The sequence below is a fragment of the Sciurus carolinensis genome, chromosome 12 (genome assembly GCF_902686445.1).
Source record: "Sciurus carolinensis chromosome 12, mSciCar1.2, whole genome shotgun sequence".
In the NCBI taxonomy this organism is placed as follows: domain Eukaryota; kingdom Metazoa; phylum Chordata; class Mammalia; order Rodentia; family Sciuridae; genus Sciurus; species Sciurus carolinensis.
In genome coordinates, this window is record NC_062224.1 from 46,351,059 (window position 1) to 46,368,300 (window position 17,242).

Sequence of the window (17,242 nt, forward strand, 5' to 3'; positions counted from 1 at the left end):
TTCTTGGCTGTCTTCTATCTCCTTATTACAGAAAAAGCTCACAGTATGAGTCCTGCCTTCCCAGAATAAAAGTCAGAACACAAATTTTCATTCTCCTGAGCAGGAAGAATGAGGTCTTGTGGCTTAGGCCCACACTTCAAATGCTCCTGTGCAAAACTTGAACTTGGAAGTGAATGATTCTGTGTTAGTCAGTTTTTCATTGCTGTGACCAAAACACCCAACAAGAACAATTTAGAGGAGAAAAAAAATATATTCTGGGCTCATGGTTTCAGAGGTCTCTGTCGTGGACCAGTTTCATTGCTGAGGGCCCGAGGTGAGGCAGAACATCATGGTGGAAGGGTGTGCAGAGGGAAGCTGCTCACTTCACGGCAGCCAGGAAGCAGAGAGTGGGCAGAAGGGACTGAGAGAAGATGAACCTTCCAGAGTATGTCCCCAGGAACCCATCTCCCTCAGTCTTGCCCCACCTGCCCACAGTTACCACAGAGCATAGTGGTCCTTTGAAATTATTGATCCATCATTGGATTAATTAACCGATTAGGTCATAGCTCTAATACATAATAATAACCTTTGAACATTCCTGCATTAACACAGGAGCTTTTGGGGGACACCTCCTATCCAAACCATAACAAACCTGAAGGAAAAAAATGGGGCAGGGAAGGGAGTCATCCTGAAGAACCAGGATGTTTCTGGTGATAGTAGTGACACCAGCTTTCAGAAGTGGCACTAGTCAATGTCTTGCAGATGTTGTAAGCTCAAGTTCTGGGATGGGATGTATCATTTGCTCTAGCAGAGGTGGCATTTGCCATCAAGCTGGTTTCTGGTGTCTAGTGCTTGCAAGTGGCAGAGGCGACTGTAATTGCCTCATCAAGGTCTGGGGTGGGGTTTGGCAGCACTCCTGGAAGTTAGCCTCAACTTCAGTTCTCATCTGCCTATGACTCTGTGTGCTTCCTAATGTCACCCAAGAGCATTATCAACAGATATCTTTCCTCTCAGTGTTTACACACACAGAGCTAGACTGCCATTCCCAGCCTTCAGTGGTCCTAGTGTGGCCACATGGCTGCGTTCTGACTAACAGCATGTGAAGAGAAGTGATATGCGTCTATGCCTGGTCCTTAAACCCCTCTGCAATCCTCCCATGCTTTTATCTACTAGCAGGATGTAGAGGACCCAGTGGGACCAGATTCCTAGAAGATGGTGAAGGCACTACAAGAAAGAAGCTGGGGCCCTTAAATCAACTGAGTGGATATAAACAGGAAGTTAATCCCTTGCTGTTTTAAACCACTTCGATCCTGCCATTGTTAAAGGGTTGGTCCCTCTTGATTAGTACATGACGAATTCATTTTCTGGTGAACAGGTCAAAGTAGATTTCATTTCCCAGGATTCAGAACTCCGAGTGTCTCACTTCCCTGCTTGATCTGCCACGGAGAGGTCTAAAGTGCAGATTTGATGGTCACATCTGTACACAAGCCCCGCTTCTCTCAGAATTGGAAGCATTGCGCTCATCTTAGACTCTTCTTGTAATGCAGAATGGAGGGGACAGAGCCCAAGTCACTGAAGTTTCCCTGAGGGAAAGTCAGCTCTCCACTGCTTCTCTGCTCTTTGGTCATGGTGGGGACCTCTGTTCTCACTCCTGCCTCCTTGCTAGGAGGGAAATCAACTATGTACTCTTGGTGACTCTGAACTCCACATAGGAATCCCTGCTCCCTCTTCTTTATTATAAAATGAAGCTCAGGATCAGGAGTCTGGACAGTTGTTCTGAAGGAAACACTTGGTACCTAACTGAAATCCCAAGGGCCTGTCTGGACAGCTCACCCTTTGAGTTCTTTACCCACCTACAGGAGCAGGTCCATGGCACCAGTTAGGATCCAATATTTTATGCCTTAACTCTGGAAGTGCAGTTTCAGGCAGGACTACCCTGTTGAACAGAGCAGATGTAAACGGATAAATGAGGGGTACGACCCTCTTGTATCCACCCTTTTATCCCATGTGGACTGAGAAACAGGCTTAGAGGAAGCCAGTCTGCAAACAAAAATAAAGCAGCAGGAATAAAGAAGGGAAGGTGAGAAAAAGGAGAAAGGCAGGCTGCATCAAAGCCCGTGGGTCCATGAGCAATCCCTCCATCTGTAAAACAAATTTGCTCTAGTTTGCTTAAGCTAATTCATACTTTAGTTTTTAAAGTATAAAATGTAAGGACCTTAACCCATATAGGAAGAAGTAGAAAATGTTTCCCCACACTTGGTCACCTCCTGGGAGCCTCAGCACCTTCTGGGCTCATCAGGAGCTAAAAATTGTTCAAACAAAGCTAGGGAAAATAGGTGGTTAGAGACATCTCTACAGATGTGTCTGTAAGTGGAAAGGACGTGGCCATTTCCCTTGTCCAACAGCCTCACATCACAGCAGAGCACACACAGCCCAAAGAGGTGGCGTGACTTGCCCAGGACTGTACAGGACTGGTCCCTGTCTCCCAGCTGCAGGCTGAGCAAAGCCCCAAGTCTAGAAGCCCTTTTTGAATTAGCTTCCCTTTCTCACATTCGGCCTGGGGCGCAGGGGCCAGGCTAAGTAAAGCACATGTTGCTAGGCTGGCGACAAATGACGCGGCTAATTCCCTTCGCCCGGATGGTCCCGGCGCCCCAGGGACGCTCTGTCCCTGCGCACAGGAGCAGACGTGGGCCTGGCCCCAGGAGCAGCTGGGAGGCCGGGCCGCTCTGGAAGACGCCGCGGGACGAAGGGGCCAGGGGCTCAATGTCCCCACCCACCCCTGTGCCTCGCAGACAGCGGCGCTCGGCCGCCAGGTGAGGGCCAGCCCCTCCGGGCCTTTCAGAGTTAATTAGCCTTCATGAATATGGATGCCACCGCCGATTTAATACGGTTGAGAGGTCATAACCTGACCTTAGCGAGGCGTGCATAAAGAAAAGGCTACTTTTCTCAGCTCGGTTCCTAATTGAAAGGCCGAGTTGTCAGACGATGCGTAGTGGGTGTGATCCTGCCACCCGGGTTCTCTTCGCACAGGAGACAGTACTGGGGCCGACCAGGAGCAGTGGCCCTAATTACCTACAGGTATGTGCAGGCCACTCGCCGTTCCCAGTGAAATGTCGCTGTAATGGTATCTGAACTGGGAATTGATTCTGGAGTTTTCCTTTTCCATGATGGTTTTCATTTCCTGTAATTTAGAGCTGGAAGCATTTATGGAATATCACATGGTTTTCGTTTACACAGGAAATCAGCTGCAGTTGTGAGAAGATACTGACTTACTTTTTTGTTTGTTTTTTAAATCCAGAGAGAGGGAAGGAGGGAGGGAGAGAGAGAAGACTAGCTTGCAGCATTTGGTTTTGAAATAGTTTCCCTTTTTGATCCAAAGTCACTGTTCTCCAAAGTGAGCTGTGATTACAAGGAAAGCAGCAGTTTATTTCTGACACGTGGTAATCACTTTCTGTGAAGCAAACCCAGCGCCAATAGATATTTTGCCTTTTTTTTTTTTTTCAGAGCAAAGGAGTGAGCCAGGAGGGGGCGGGGCGCGCGCAGCTGCCGGCAGCTTCCCTTCTGGGACAGGAACGTTTTCCAAAGGAACGCAGGGGACAGAGGCTGAGATACCACACCAGATTAAGCCGAGAAACAGGCCGCCTTTGGGGTTTACTTTACACCCTCCCAGAGAAAGATAGCACTCACTGCCCAAATTAGCCTATTATGATCACTTTTAAAACCTGAAAATAGAAAATGTCGCCACCGGTCCAATTCTAAGAACCATACTGTAAAATCTCTTAATCCAGTTTCAACCAGTCTCCCCCACAATCATCAGAGAACTGCAGAGCTCCATAGCAGAGATTGAGAATGATGCGGAGAATTCGCGTTGTGTTTTTAAATCAGTGCCCTGGAGCTGCCACTGCTAGAAGCACCTATAAAGCCAGCACACTCTATTTACCCGTCTCTCCCCGGGCTTGTTTGGAGCTATTTCTCATTCTCCACCCCCGGCTCTGAGGGCAACTAGTCCGCCCTGGGCAATAGCACCACCCTGTGGCCAGCATCCCTCCCCTAGCAATCATATCCCTTTTCCAGGCAGAAGGAGATTGCTTTTAAAATTCAGAGTGCCCCGTCTGGCTTTAGGGTAGCGAAGGAGCCCTCTTTTCTTCTTTTTGTTCCTGGAATGCACGGAAACACAGGGGATCAGTTGCTCTTCTTTCATGTCCTCTACTAACATTCCACAATTACAGATCTGTTTCTTTGATTTAAGGTTTAGCTCCCAATTAAACGAAAAGGGCTCTTGAAGAGATATAATCCAGGCACCTATTTTCGGGTAAACCAGTTCATTATCTTTTCCCAAGGGTAAGTGGGCTCCCAGAGAAGGGAGAGAACAAAGAGATCCAGTGGGGCAGGAGCCAGACCTAGGTCATCTGTCAAGGGCAGGGGCTGTTCATTCCATGGGACTAGGAGATGGTGATGTGGAAACCTTAGGAGTCTGGGTGAGGACAGTGCTGCCCACATTTCAGAGATGGGGAGGGAGCCCTCCAGTCCTTATTGGGCCTCTAGGACTGAGGTGGACCTTGATAGTTGCTGTGTCCCTGAGCAGCTGTGACCTATTTCATTGTGACTTTTAGGCAGCCTCCCCATGACCATCTTCTTCCGCCCCTCTCCCCCAGCCCATAAAACCAACAGCCATCTGTGTGAACATGAGCCCCACATTTTTATAGGCTGTCTAGTGGTGGTTGCAGACAAGTGGGGATGAAGGCTTATTGCTGCAGCTCTTCCAGTCTCCAAATATTAAACTGTGTAACATGATCCATTCTCTGAAACTAAATATTTGCAAGGACACCCAGCAACCACCTGGCTACCAAATCTCTTGATCAAGCAGGTTAGTTATTTGTGCTGTGAAAACTCCACCTGGGGATTTTCCTCAGCTTCTGAGGGGTCAGAAAGCAATGCTCCCTTCCATTACGCAGGGGAGCCCATCCTGGCTTGTCCTGATTCTGCAGGCGGGTCCGTGATTGGGGTGCACAGAAGAAATCTCAGTTGGGCCTGTGAACTGAATGAAAGAAACCCTGTTCCTTTTTGAATGGTGGCTCTGGTCTCTGTCTGGGGCCTTGTTTTCCTCCTAGGAAACTGCATTGACCTCATGTTGCTTATTACCTAATTGATGAACTATTTGCATCAGCATGATGCTACTTTGAACTTTTTTTGTTCAGGAGCTCCGGGAGTGAGGAGGTTGTGGACAACAGTCATCTTCTATGCCCCGTGCAACCACCTAGTACCTTTTGAGAAGTATCCTCGCCCTCTCTCTGTTTCCATTTGAGGGTGGTTCCCAGTGAGTTGCAGGCATATCTTCTCTCTGTTATATACCCTTCCTGGTCCCTTTGGCTGGACCATCTGGAAACTGGAAGGATTTTTTGAGGGAGAGAGTTTTTTTGAGAAGAAAATTAGATGCCCCAGAACCTTTCTCCTTCCCAACCCCACGCACATTCCTGGCTAAGTGTGGGATTGTACCCTAGGACCTGGGCAGGCAGAGGCCTGGGGTCTCACCCATGGCCACTCCCTGTCCTAGAGAAAGTCTTCTGTGGAAGGGTGAGTGAGCAGCCAGGGGCTCCTGCACCTATGGCTTCACATCCTGGGCTCAATTTTGCATGAATCAACGTTTCAATATGTATTTATTCCTGTTGCGCTCACCAAAAAAGGGGGGAAAAAGCCTTGCTGGAAAAATGCCAGAACGAGATATGTGATAATGTTGTTTAGCAGCAACTGTGTCATTCCGTGTTGTTGACAGTAAAATAAATTAACATAATAAACATAATTTGCTCAAAAAACGGCTAAGGGAAAGCAGATGGTTAGCACATTCCGGCAGGACCTGTTGGTCCAAGTTTGCACGGATGTTTAGACGTTTGTGCTGCCTGCGACAGATGCTCTCTCAGGTTCCAGGCGCGCCCACGTGATAAGCACCGGCGGGCCGGCGTTGCTGGTCCAGGAGCCGGCGCCTTGCCTTTGGGGGATCTGATTCCTGGAAAGGGGGCGCACGGCTGCGGCGCGCATAGCGGTGCGGGACTAGAGCCGGTCCGGCGCCCGGCGCCGACTGGCCTCCCGGCCTCCCCATGGCGCGGAGCCGATGCCTCCAAGCGCCAGGGCCATTAGCATTCACGGCCTGCCGCCCGCTCAGTGCCCATCCTTTGTGCGACTGGAACAAGGGAGCTTTCTTCCGGGGAGGAGGAGGATGGTGCTGAAACTCTCCAGCTCCTGCCGGCAAGCATCCATGGGCTTCCGGAGCCTGTGGGCTTCTATTCTGCCTTCAGTTCCTGCATCCATGGCACCGGAAGGAGGAGAAAAAGTTATTTTTGGAGAAGACTCCGTGGTGCCTCTTGGGTTCTCGGTTCCTTCCCAGTTTGAAGGGGCTGAGATCTATTGGTCTCTCCCATCTGGGTCCTGGTGGTCCTTGCTCTACTAGACACCTAGACTTGATATGTGGGTAGTCTCTCAGGGCAGAGGTGAAAGCCAGGCTTCCAGAAGCCTGAGTTCAAGCAAGAAACCATTAGAAAGAGGTTGCTGGGAACTCTGCTCAGAAACCCACCCCACTACCTCCAGGCAGCAGGAGGCACCAGGGAGCTCCCTGTCAGCCAGTGCTGGGGATGCCAGACCCCACCATTGAAAAGGAGAACTGTTCCCAGATCCTGGGAATTAATTCCCTTAACTGCCTGGGCACTTCCACAAGAAAAGCCCCCAGGTACTGGAGAGTTCAGAGATGGGCAAGACATGTTGTCTGGTAGAAAAGAGTGTATCATAAGAGATCCAATGGTTGTAAAATAACCAGAAAGAGGCACACCCTGTTGTAGGATGGTTTGTATGTTCTCACTGTCCCATAGCTCAGCTGTTAACAGTACATGGTTAGCCTGAGTTCAGAAGCCTCAATATATGTGATTTAGCACTGTGCCAGCATGCGCTACATTCACTATATGGCCATTGTTAATACTAATTGCAAAATTAGAGGGTAATGTTGGGAAGGACAGCATTTCCTCTGGGTGAAAGGATAATTAGGACCTTATCCAAGTGTCTAATGGATCCCTCAAAGACAGCATGGCCAAGTCTTGAGGATCTGTCCCCAGGTTTGCTTCTTACTGGATTTTCCCCACCACCATAAAATATCTCCATCTATCATGCTGTTTAGCAAAAATTTGGAAGTCGTATTTTGATTCCTTCTTTTACCAACCTCTTGTCAAATTCAAAGTCCTGACAACTCTGCATCCTCAAGCCATACCATCTTCTCCTCCTTCTATAGCCCCCTTCCTCTCCCCAGGTTCATGCAGCAGCTCCTGAAAGATCGATCTGCTTCATTCTGCAGCCCCCACATCTGCTTAAAGACTGCTCTGTCAGGCCAGATTCTCTGGGAAGTAGAAGGCGAGATGGAGTTAGAAATGAAAGAGGTTTGCTAAGGGAAAGCTGTGGAGGATAAAGGAGAGGGGCTGGGAGGCAGGGAGAGCCTTCAGACCAGAATGCTGGTCTAATCCCTGGGAACAGCTGAAGAAGAGAACATGGTGAGGGAAGAGACTTGGCTCACAGTGCAGATCTGAGAAAGTCTGACCAGCTGTTTCAGCTGACCAGGGTGCTCCACAGTGTAGTCCCAGCCCTTGTAACCCCATAGAGGTCTGGTCTCTGTAGAATGTGGCCTCAGGTCAAACGCTGGAGGGAGGCGCTGCAGCTGGAGGGAGGCCCTTGGCCCTTGGCTCTGCTCCCAGGAGGTTCTCTCCTGAGAGTGATGGTTCCCCGGCTGCCACACTCACCAATGGGTTGCCCCCGCGCTTGGAGTGATAAGCCCTGGCTCACCAAGCTTTGCCTACCTTATTGTGCTCCCACCCGCAGCCACGGTACACCAACCCCGAGATCTTCAAACAAGCCGAGCTTCTCCCAGTGTTATTGCTTTTATGTCAATGTAGGGCACTCACCTCATCTTCCAGTGGCAGTTCTCATCTTAGGTCAAATGTCAGCCAGGCCTTCTCTGGAAACTTCCACTTTAAAGCAGCACCTACACCCCATCACTTTTCTGTAGCATCTTATTTTGGTCTTGTGCAGTCCTTATCATGGTCTCACCTCTGTTTCTCCTCTGCCTTTTCTTGCTTTGCGCTTACCTATGGATATGTATTCAGTGTCAGTTTTTGAGATGGGGGCCACTTCCCACTTGTTTACCATGTGTTCCTGGCACAGGCTTGTCACACAGTAGGCACAATCACACATGCTGCAGGCTTGGCATGCAAGATCTGGAAGAGCTCTGACCACCAGCACCTCTGGGAGAGGCACTTTTCAGGAGATGTAGAGTTAGGTGCTGGGAATTTGTAGGCCTCCATTCTCAGCTCCCCTGGTGCCTTAAGCAAGGCCGATAGGAAAATTGAACAGGGAAAGTGCTTTAAAAACTCAGGGTGCCACATACTGCCGCCTTTTATTCTGGATCTAAACTATTCAGGATTTTAAGTATACAAGTAATGTGATTTGCTAACAAGTTAATAAAGGATAGGTTAGAACCTCTTCCCCAAGTAGCCTTTGAAAATTCTTTAGCATAAAAGGACCTGCTTTTGATGTTTAGCACAGAAGCCAACCTCACCTGCTGGTAATTTAGTTGCAGCAGACTTGGTTCTAGAACATTCCAGCACTACTATAGTCTGAAGGTTGGTGTCCCTCCCAAATTCATATGAAAACTAATACCTGACAGTATTAAAAGATGAGGCCTTTGTGAAGGTGATTAAGTCATGAAGGATCCACCTTCAGATGGGATTAGTGCCCTTATAAAAGGCGGAGCTGCCTTGTCCCTTCTGCTTCAAGAGGACACAAGAAGACATCTTTGAAGCAGAGAGCAAGCTCTCATCAGTCATTAAATTTGCTGGTGCCTTGGTCTTGAATTTACTTCCCTCCAGAACTATGAGTAATACATTTTTGTTGTTTATAAGTTACTCAGTCCAAGGTATTTTGTAACAGCAGCCCAGATGAATTAAGACAAACAATCTGCTCTGTGGCCTTGGGCAAATTACTGAATCTCCCTGAGCTTGTTTCTCCAGCATTGACCTAAGGGGATTTTTGTTTCATTTTATTCTATGTCCATAGGGGAAAAGGGATGATGTATAGAAATGTTAAGAAATGCTACCTGTGGAGAGTAGAATAATATTCTCCTTGCCTCATGGTCCCAGAAAGGTGGCTGCCTGTACTTCAAGCCTTCCTGGGGCCATAATGGTGATAGGGTGGGAGGCAGATGGTAGAGATGGAGGAGAGCAAGTCCCCTCCAATGCCCAATTTAAGGTGCCACAGAGTATCCTTCTGTAGAAAAAGTCTTAGGTGTTTCTGTGGGGGCAGTGGGAGGGTAAATCTATGTGAAGTTCTTTCTGACATTTACAAATGTTTCTAGTTGATCCTTATATGCCTCCAAATAAGCAAAACTTCCTTCCTGGAACCACACCCAACAACAGCCTTAAAACCCCTGAAATTTCCAATTATCCTAAATCCTCCTGACTAGCAGAACATGGCCCTTCCAGTACTGTACGTACTGTGCTAGCAAATCATCCCAAAACTATTACAAAAATCTCAGCCAGACTGTGGCAGCTGTGGCACAGATGTTCTGCACAGCGGCTGGAGCATGTTCAGCATCAATAAACACCACCTCTGAGAAATAAAACCTGAGAGTCGAGCTGGCAATGGTGATAACAAGAGCCATGAAGATCATTCGCAGGGAGGGGGAATGAGATGCAGGACTGTGAGTGGACCCTGCCTTCCCACGTGCAGCGGCCACATCCCGAGCATGCCGGGGGCCCAGGCTCAGCTCTCCGTGCCACATGGCCAGCTTACTCCAGAGCTGTGTGCCCAGCGTGAACACTCCAATTTGTGCTTCCCAACCCCTGAGTCCACCCTGAGTTGAACAGACATTTTGTCTGTCAGATGTCCCTGAAGACTTAACTCTGCGTGTGCTGATCTCGGAAGCAACTCAGGCTGGACTCAGCTCCAGAAGCTGTGGACTGACCACAGTCTGTTTAAAAGCAATAACTCTCTGGGACACCCTGTTAATATCTCCCTGATATCATGTTTGCCAAAGCACCTTTTAGAGAGAAGAAATCGCTTCATTGAACCTCAAAGATCATCAGCTGTTACTGGCAAGGTGAGCAAGCAGTTCACATACCAACCAGCAGGGGGGGTGGGTGTTGAAGCCGGAGCTTTGTGTCAGGGTGCCCTTGGACGCGAGCTGGGATGGGACCCAAGAGATGGGCCCAGCCTACTCCTCATTTTGCAGATGTGGAAACCAGGACCCAAGCAGTGACATGACTATTTAAGGTCACGCGGGCAGGTAGAAGAAGCTAGAATTGTACCCCAGGCCTAATATTGATGTCAAAATCCGTTTACCTTTAGTCCTTCCGTGTTTGTGCCCCATCTTTTAAGTGTAAATCATTGTGAGATGATTAGTACTTCATGAATTAAAGGAAAATGCTTCGACCATTATCCTGAAATCAAAACAAATGAACAAACAAGAGTAAACAAAAAGTGGCACGTCAGCCCTGGGGCCTTGAGTTGAAATGTTCTCCAGCTCTGTGCTGTGGAACGAAGGCAGGAAGATAGTGACAAATTCCAAAGACATGTGTCCCCAGGAAGTAGCAATCTAGGGGCCTCCAAACTGCTCTGAAAGGCTTCAGAATCCAGAAGCTCTTGCTAGGACCTCTTTCAGTCTGTGCAAAGGTGAGGCAAGGCCCCGTATTAGAATATCACGTGCCGCTCTGAATGTTGGAGGCAGGTCCAAGGAAGACACTTTGCAAAGGGTGGCCTCCTCAGGCCCCCTGAGAAAGGCTTCCTCGAGCCTATTTTCAGGAAGACAAGGAGACAGTTCATGCTTTCTGATCTGTTATCCTATGATTGTCTTCTCTGCCTTCTGGTATCACTTGGAGAACTGCCTCTAGCCTAGAGACATGTCCTTGCTCTACCTTGTTCCAGGCTCTGGTTGGAAACCCCTTTCAAAGGCCATTGTCAACATTTCCCTTTGTATCACGACTTCTTTCCAGTAACATGCCAGGTCAGGCCTAAAGAGGTCAGAACTTCTGACCTCTCCTATTAAGGACCAGGAGACCCCAGCTGCACTCCAGCCTAAGGTCACCAGGGACTCAAAAATTCTGTCTCTTTTAAGGTCCCAGCAATACTGAGGCAGCAGCATCAGGTTCATTTTGATATTTATTCAATCCTAGTTGACCTAATGACTCTTTATAAAGAGCCACCCAGCAAGATGCATCTTTCTCAGGATTCTGAAGCTACAAGTTTGCAGAAATGTTTATGTAAAATTTCTAGGAAAAGAGAGAATTATAATCTACAAAGCAACTGGTGAGAAGTGAGGATGCAAAGGATGCTTGCACAAGGACAGCTCCTGTCCTTCCATCTTCTCAGTGATGACAGCCCCAGAATGAGGTGAGGAGTAGGGCTGATGACCCAGAACACCATGGCATGTGATGTGAGGCTCATGAAAGGCAGGGCTTGGAACATCCACCACCTTTAGCTCAACATTTGTTGAGCATCTACTATGTCTTATGCATTGTGCTGGGCGTTGGAACCACAAGAACTGTGAAACAAGCTACATGTCCTGCCTGTATTAGTCAACACTCTGTTACTGTGATAAAATACTTGAGAAAACCAACTTAAAGGAAGAAAGATTCATTTTGACTCTCCGTTTCAGAGGTTTCAGTTTAGAGTTGCTTGACCCCACTGTGGTGGGCTTGCGATGAGGCACAACATCATGGCAGGAAGCATATGGTGGAACAAAATTTCTCACCTCATGGAAATCAGAATGCAGAGAGAGAAGGTGAGGAAGGGGCCTGGGGACAAGAGATACTCTTCCAGGGCATACCCCCAGTGACTTACTTCCTCCAACTATTCCCACCTCCTACAGTTTCCACGACCTCCCAATAGTCCTTTCAATTATGAACCTGTCAGTTGGTTATCCATCGATGAAATCAGAGCCCTTATGATCCAATCATTTCCCCAAATCTCTACCTCTGAGAATTGCAGGGCCAAACTTTCAACACATGAGCTTTTGGGAAACATTCTAGTTCCAAATCATGACGTTGCCCTTGGTAGATGCAGGTTCCTGTTAGAACAGGGGTTCATCAGAGAACATCCCTATGCAGAGGAGGAATGATACACTTTACAAAGAGCGTCTTGAAAAGAGGAAGCAACTCAACTGATAAGTTGAGAAGGGTGGTAGAGGGGGCACAGGACTGTCAAGCTGCTTCTCCTCTGGACCACCCAGGGAGGTCTGGGGACAGGCGTGCTGACCAGGGTCATCATCACACTGATGTTTGACCGGATTTCCATGTGTTTTGGTGCCTGTCTGTTCTCCTCGCACTGACTTAAATGTCTGCGGGCCAGAGAGCGCTCCCAGGGTACCTCCACCTGAGGTCTCAGAGGAGGGACAGCACTCAGGTGCCCTCCCTGCCCACTGTCTCTGGGGGGGTGTGCAGGGCTGGTGGTTGAGTCCCCATGGTAGCACCCATCCTTCTTCCAGAGCTCCTCCTCTGGGCTAGTTGTGCAGAGGACTGGCCAGGGAAACTTCTGCACAGACGAGACATATGTTTGGGTGCCAGATTTGTGGGTTTATTGAATTAAATGAAATTAAATTATTAGTGAGATCAAAGGCCAAACCTGGGCCTGAGGGGAGGTCTGGGGTTTGGTGTTGGGCATAGATGATCTCAGGCCAGAATCTTCCCCTCCTGCCTCCTGTTTACTGCTCTTGGAAGACCCGCAGGCACGGGGCTGTCCACCTGGACCTGGTCCTCACCACGGGCAGGAGCTGCAGGGCCCCCTTCTTTGTCTCTTGCCGGGCGCCAGCCAGCCTTGGTCAGGGCCTTTCCGCCTCTCAGCATGGGTCCTGGATGCAGCTGAGGGAACATTCCCCAACACAAGCACTTCCCCAAGCCTCATGGATTAATAACTGCCATTTAAAAATAATTAGAAGTGATGGAGAATTAATTTCAGAAATAACCCTTGCCAAATAACTCATTAAATGGAATCTCCCTGGGTGTCACTTCTGCTCAGTGTCAGACTTTCAGCGCTCATGAAAAGCAGTGCTAAGTTTGATCAAAGTTTCCAATCAGACTCTTGCCCTTCTTCGGCTGCTTTTCTTATTCTTGGGCTATTGGATGTCCTGGCAGAGTCCCCTGAGGCTGGTATTGCAAGGGGTCTCAAGAGGACTTGGGTAGAGGGTACCATGCATTTTTCCCTCAGGGACCAGAAGCAAATGAGAAATTCTCATTTCTCTGTTCATGTTCTCCCTGATATTTGTTCCCAATTGTTGGGCAAAATGCTGTTGTAGGAACAAAAAATCCAAGCAACCAGGTCATCTTCATGACCGTTCAGTATCAGTCCACAGGTAAAGTGGAAGCGGAAGTTGCTCAGGGATGCAAAAGGCCCTCTGGGCTTCCGTCCTGTGGAAGTGATCTTGTGAGGGTGGACACACACCAATGGTGAACTTGGAACAGAGGCCAACCATGCCAGGGAGGTGTGCAAGAGCCAGAGGGAGGTGGCTTGGTGGACTGCTGTTTTCTTCTTCTTTTCCTATTAAGGCCAGCAGTTGACTCTGCTGGTGCCAGAGGCGTGGCCTCTTGAAAATAGGCTGGCCATGATGAGCGAGGCACCACACACCCCAAGAGCTGTGATCCAGTCCCTCGCTCTTTGGAAGCTCCTACCCTAGTTGAAGAACAGGATGTGTACACCACAGGGGAATAAAAACAACAAAATTCCTCCACTGACAGTGGAATGTGATGTCAAATGAATGGTTTGGACAGTCATTTGGGTACAAGTTCAAAAAAGGGAGAAAGTCCTTATTTTGTGATCCTGGAAGTTCTTCACGGAGGAAATGAGATTCAAGCTTTGTCCCAAAAACATGGTAGAATTTGGTAGAGAAAGAGAGAGAGGCACAGAGAGAGTGTGTATGTGTGAGTGTGAGTAGGGGGTGGGAACGGCACAGGGCACGCAGGACTGTGGGTCCCCCTGTGAGTGGATGTGGAAGAGAAGGAAGGAATCAGGCTAGGAGGTGCATCAAGGTCAATCCTCGGAGAGCCTTGAAGACTGATTTAATCTGACAGAAACTTTGTTCTGATGGAGGTGATGGGATCAGAGTGTGAGTCCAGTGCTCTTACAATGGAAGGAGGACAGGACCACTCCTGTATTGACTGTGTGGGTGGGAACCCTGGTTATGGGGTGTAGGATGGGTTGTGGAAGTGCAGGACACTCTCCTCAATCTGTAGCTCTGAGCTACTTGAGGATATATTACACCCTCAAAAGTTATTGTTACATATTGGATTGTAATTGACAGAAGTGTTCTGAATTACAGTGACTTAAAAAGGTTTCTTTTCTCTCATGTTTTAAAATTTCAGGGATTATATTGTATTCTGAGATTCGGATTGCTTCTAACTTGTTCATCTGAACTGTATGCCTTTTATTCCCAACAACTCCTCATGGTCTAAGATGGCTGCTGCAACTCCAGCCTTCACATTGTCATTCAAGTCAATAGGAAGGAGGAAGAGATGATGTAGAAGTGTGGAAGACTGGAGATGTGTGGTTTATACTTTTGACCATTCACTACACCAGAGTGTTTTTATTCTCGTTTTTCAGTTACATAATACATATGTCTCCTTAGGAACCACTAATTCTGTGACAAGTTCAGGACACTCTAATTGCCTAGCTGAAAACTCATTTACCTCTGTAGTGTTTAAAGTGAACATTATACTATCAATGTATGATTTCCAGTCTGGAAAATTTCTCCTCTACTCCCCAGAATGACTCCCAGTCATTTCAATTCTTTAAGCAAACAAGTTGTTTTGAATCAATTAATTTTAGATAATTTTCAAATAATTTTGCAGCAATTTTTAGATGTAATTTGTGTACAATAAAATGTCCAGATCTTCATTGTACTACTGAATGAGAGTGACAGTCACATTCATGACCACCCCAAAGTAGACACTATGATTTCCTTATTCTTCTGTGGTGAGAAAATGAAACTTAAAATGATTTTACAATTTAAAACTGAAAAAATTAGCATTAAGAACCATAAATCTCCATGTTGTCTACTGGTGTTCTTAATATGCTCTAATTCTCTATCAAAATTTTTCTGATATGTGAAACTAAACAATGAAAAAGAAAAAAAAAAAAAAAAAAAAAACCACACAATTCGTGTGCCTGCCCTTGAATCTGTGGCTACTTTGTCCACTGAAAGATGACAGAAGTGATGTTATACCAGTTTCTAGACCCAAGTCTTAATATGGCAGCTCCTACACTCTCTAGGAACATTCTCTCTGGAAGCCTTGAGCTGTCATGTGATGCACCCAGCCACTCTGCCATGCTGGAGAGGACACATGTAGGAGTTCTGGTTGACAGTCTCAGTTGATCCTAGCCTTCCAGCCACCCCTACCAAAACATAGACTATGTGAATGAAGCCATCTAGGCCCCTGTACAGTAACTTGTCCACCATCAGAGTATCACCAAGTGACTTCAGTGGAAGAAATACAATCATATCACCCCATTGCACTCTCTCCAAGTTTCTGATCCACAAAATTGTGAAAAACAACAGAAATGAAACTGTTGTTTCAGACCATAATGTTTTGGAATTTTAAACACTAAGTTGTGTGTCAATAGGTAATCAGAACAGAATCTGGTACTTGTAGGTGGGTTGCTGCTATAACAAAAACCTCACACATGATTTTGACTTTGAGATGAAGTACTGGGCAATAGCTGGGAACCTCAAGAAGATTACGAATAAAGCTGGAAGTGCCCCAAAGATCCTACTGATGACCTCTTAGAGGACAGGAAGGAAAATGTTACTGGAGGCCGGAGAGAAATTTTGGTCATATTGTCACCCAGTGAACTGGTGATCTTGTCGAGGAGACTCCAGGCAAGAAGATAGAAGGTACCTCTGGCTTCTTCTAGCTGCTGTAAGCTGGAATGGAAGGATAATAATAAGAGATTAACTCAGGAGGGAACTATAAAGGTGCAGAACACAATTCAGAGGAAATATAAAGGATCCAGCATTTTCTGACTGTGATAACAAATGTATTTCTCATTCCTATTCTCTTTCAGTAAAAGCATCAGAGTAAGAAATGGACAAAGATCAAATCTTTTTACCACCTGGCCTCAGAATGATGATCTCGTTCATGTGGTTGTAAGCCTTTTGAAAAGTTCTCTGAAGTTTTTAAGGATGTACTAGAGGGGCTTCAAAGAGATTTAAATGCATACCTTAAGGACTTCATCAACTAGACAATAGGGCTAATAAGTATTTTAAGGGTGTTACCTACAATATCTTGTCAGATGCTAAAGGCAGAGAAAGAGCTGACTTAGAAAGAAATGGGACTTTTGTCTGATGGAATTGGCCATCAGTGGTTTCATATGTAACCCACAGAACTTTTAAAGGCATTGTATCAGCTTGAACTGAAAAGGTGCAAAATGAAAAGAGGCCTTTGGACTCCAGTTTTCTAGAGTGGGAAAGCAGTCCGAGAAGGCTACTCAGATTCAAGATGTTCTATTTCCTATGAAGAAACAGAGTCAAGAGCCCCTGAGAGTCACTTCTAGAGGGCAGGGCTTTGCTATCATCGGGACCTGGAGACATGCTTTTGACTGGATTTTCAAATTACTATGTACCAATCAATGCTAATGCTTCTGATCCCTTAATTTTGAACTGAGTGTATAAATTGGAGTCTTTTCTATCTTGATATTACCATCATTGGTTGACTGGAGGCTGGGGAGGGGCAGCAGTCGTTGTTTCTCTGGTTCACAGTTCTTTAGCACAAGAAGAACCAGATTTGAGGAGCTAGTTCCTGAAGAACCTGCTACAGGAGATGAGCCTGAGTCTGGAGATGTAACGGGAAGAGACTTTGTGAGGGAAGGTCTTTGTAGTTCACATGTGGAAATAATGTAAATGAATTGTGCCTGAGGGTGATCTGATCTGCAGCGGATTAAATAGAGCAATTTCCCTCACACTCACCCACTGGGTTCTGGGGTGCAGACCAGCTAACTAGCTGGATTTGAGGGGTTTTCATTTGAGATGATTTATAGCCCAGTTTAAGTGCAAATGAAAGCGTTGTAGGTTAATCCTTAGGGTCTATCGATAACCTATCAGCACTTCAGTTCTAGAAAACCCAAACAGGGTTCTGAGGGCTAATAAATCAGTACCAGTGCATGGACGAGAGTGCCCCGGTCTGTGCGTGCCATCCCAGCTGACTGACTGGCTTTCCTTCTTCTTTGGTACGGGGAATGGAGCCCAGGT

At 47.1% G+C, this 17,242-nt stretch overlaps 1 long non-coding RNA gene across 3 annotated transcripts in view; it reads left to right on the forward strand.

The window, feature by feature from the left end:
- The first annotated feature begins 2,646 nt into the window (after positions 1 to 2,646).
- The window catches only part of LOC124962376 (uncharacterized), a 32,878-nt gene continuing 18,282 nt past the window's right edge, over positions 2,647 to 17,242 (forward strand). For 2 of the 3 annotated variants that reach the window (XR_007104463.1, XR_007104464.1), the window contains exon 1: positions 2,647 to 3,057. This is a non-coding gene — a long non-coding RNA (uncharacterized LOC124962376). The remainder of the gene's footprint in view (positions 3,058 to 17,242) is intronic. The other variant, XR_007104465.1, reaches the window with a different exon arrangement.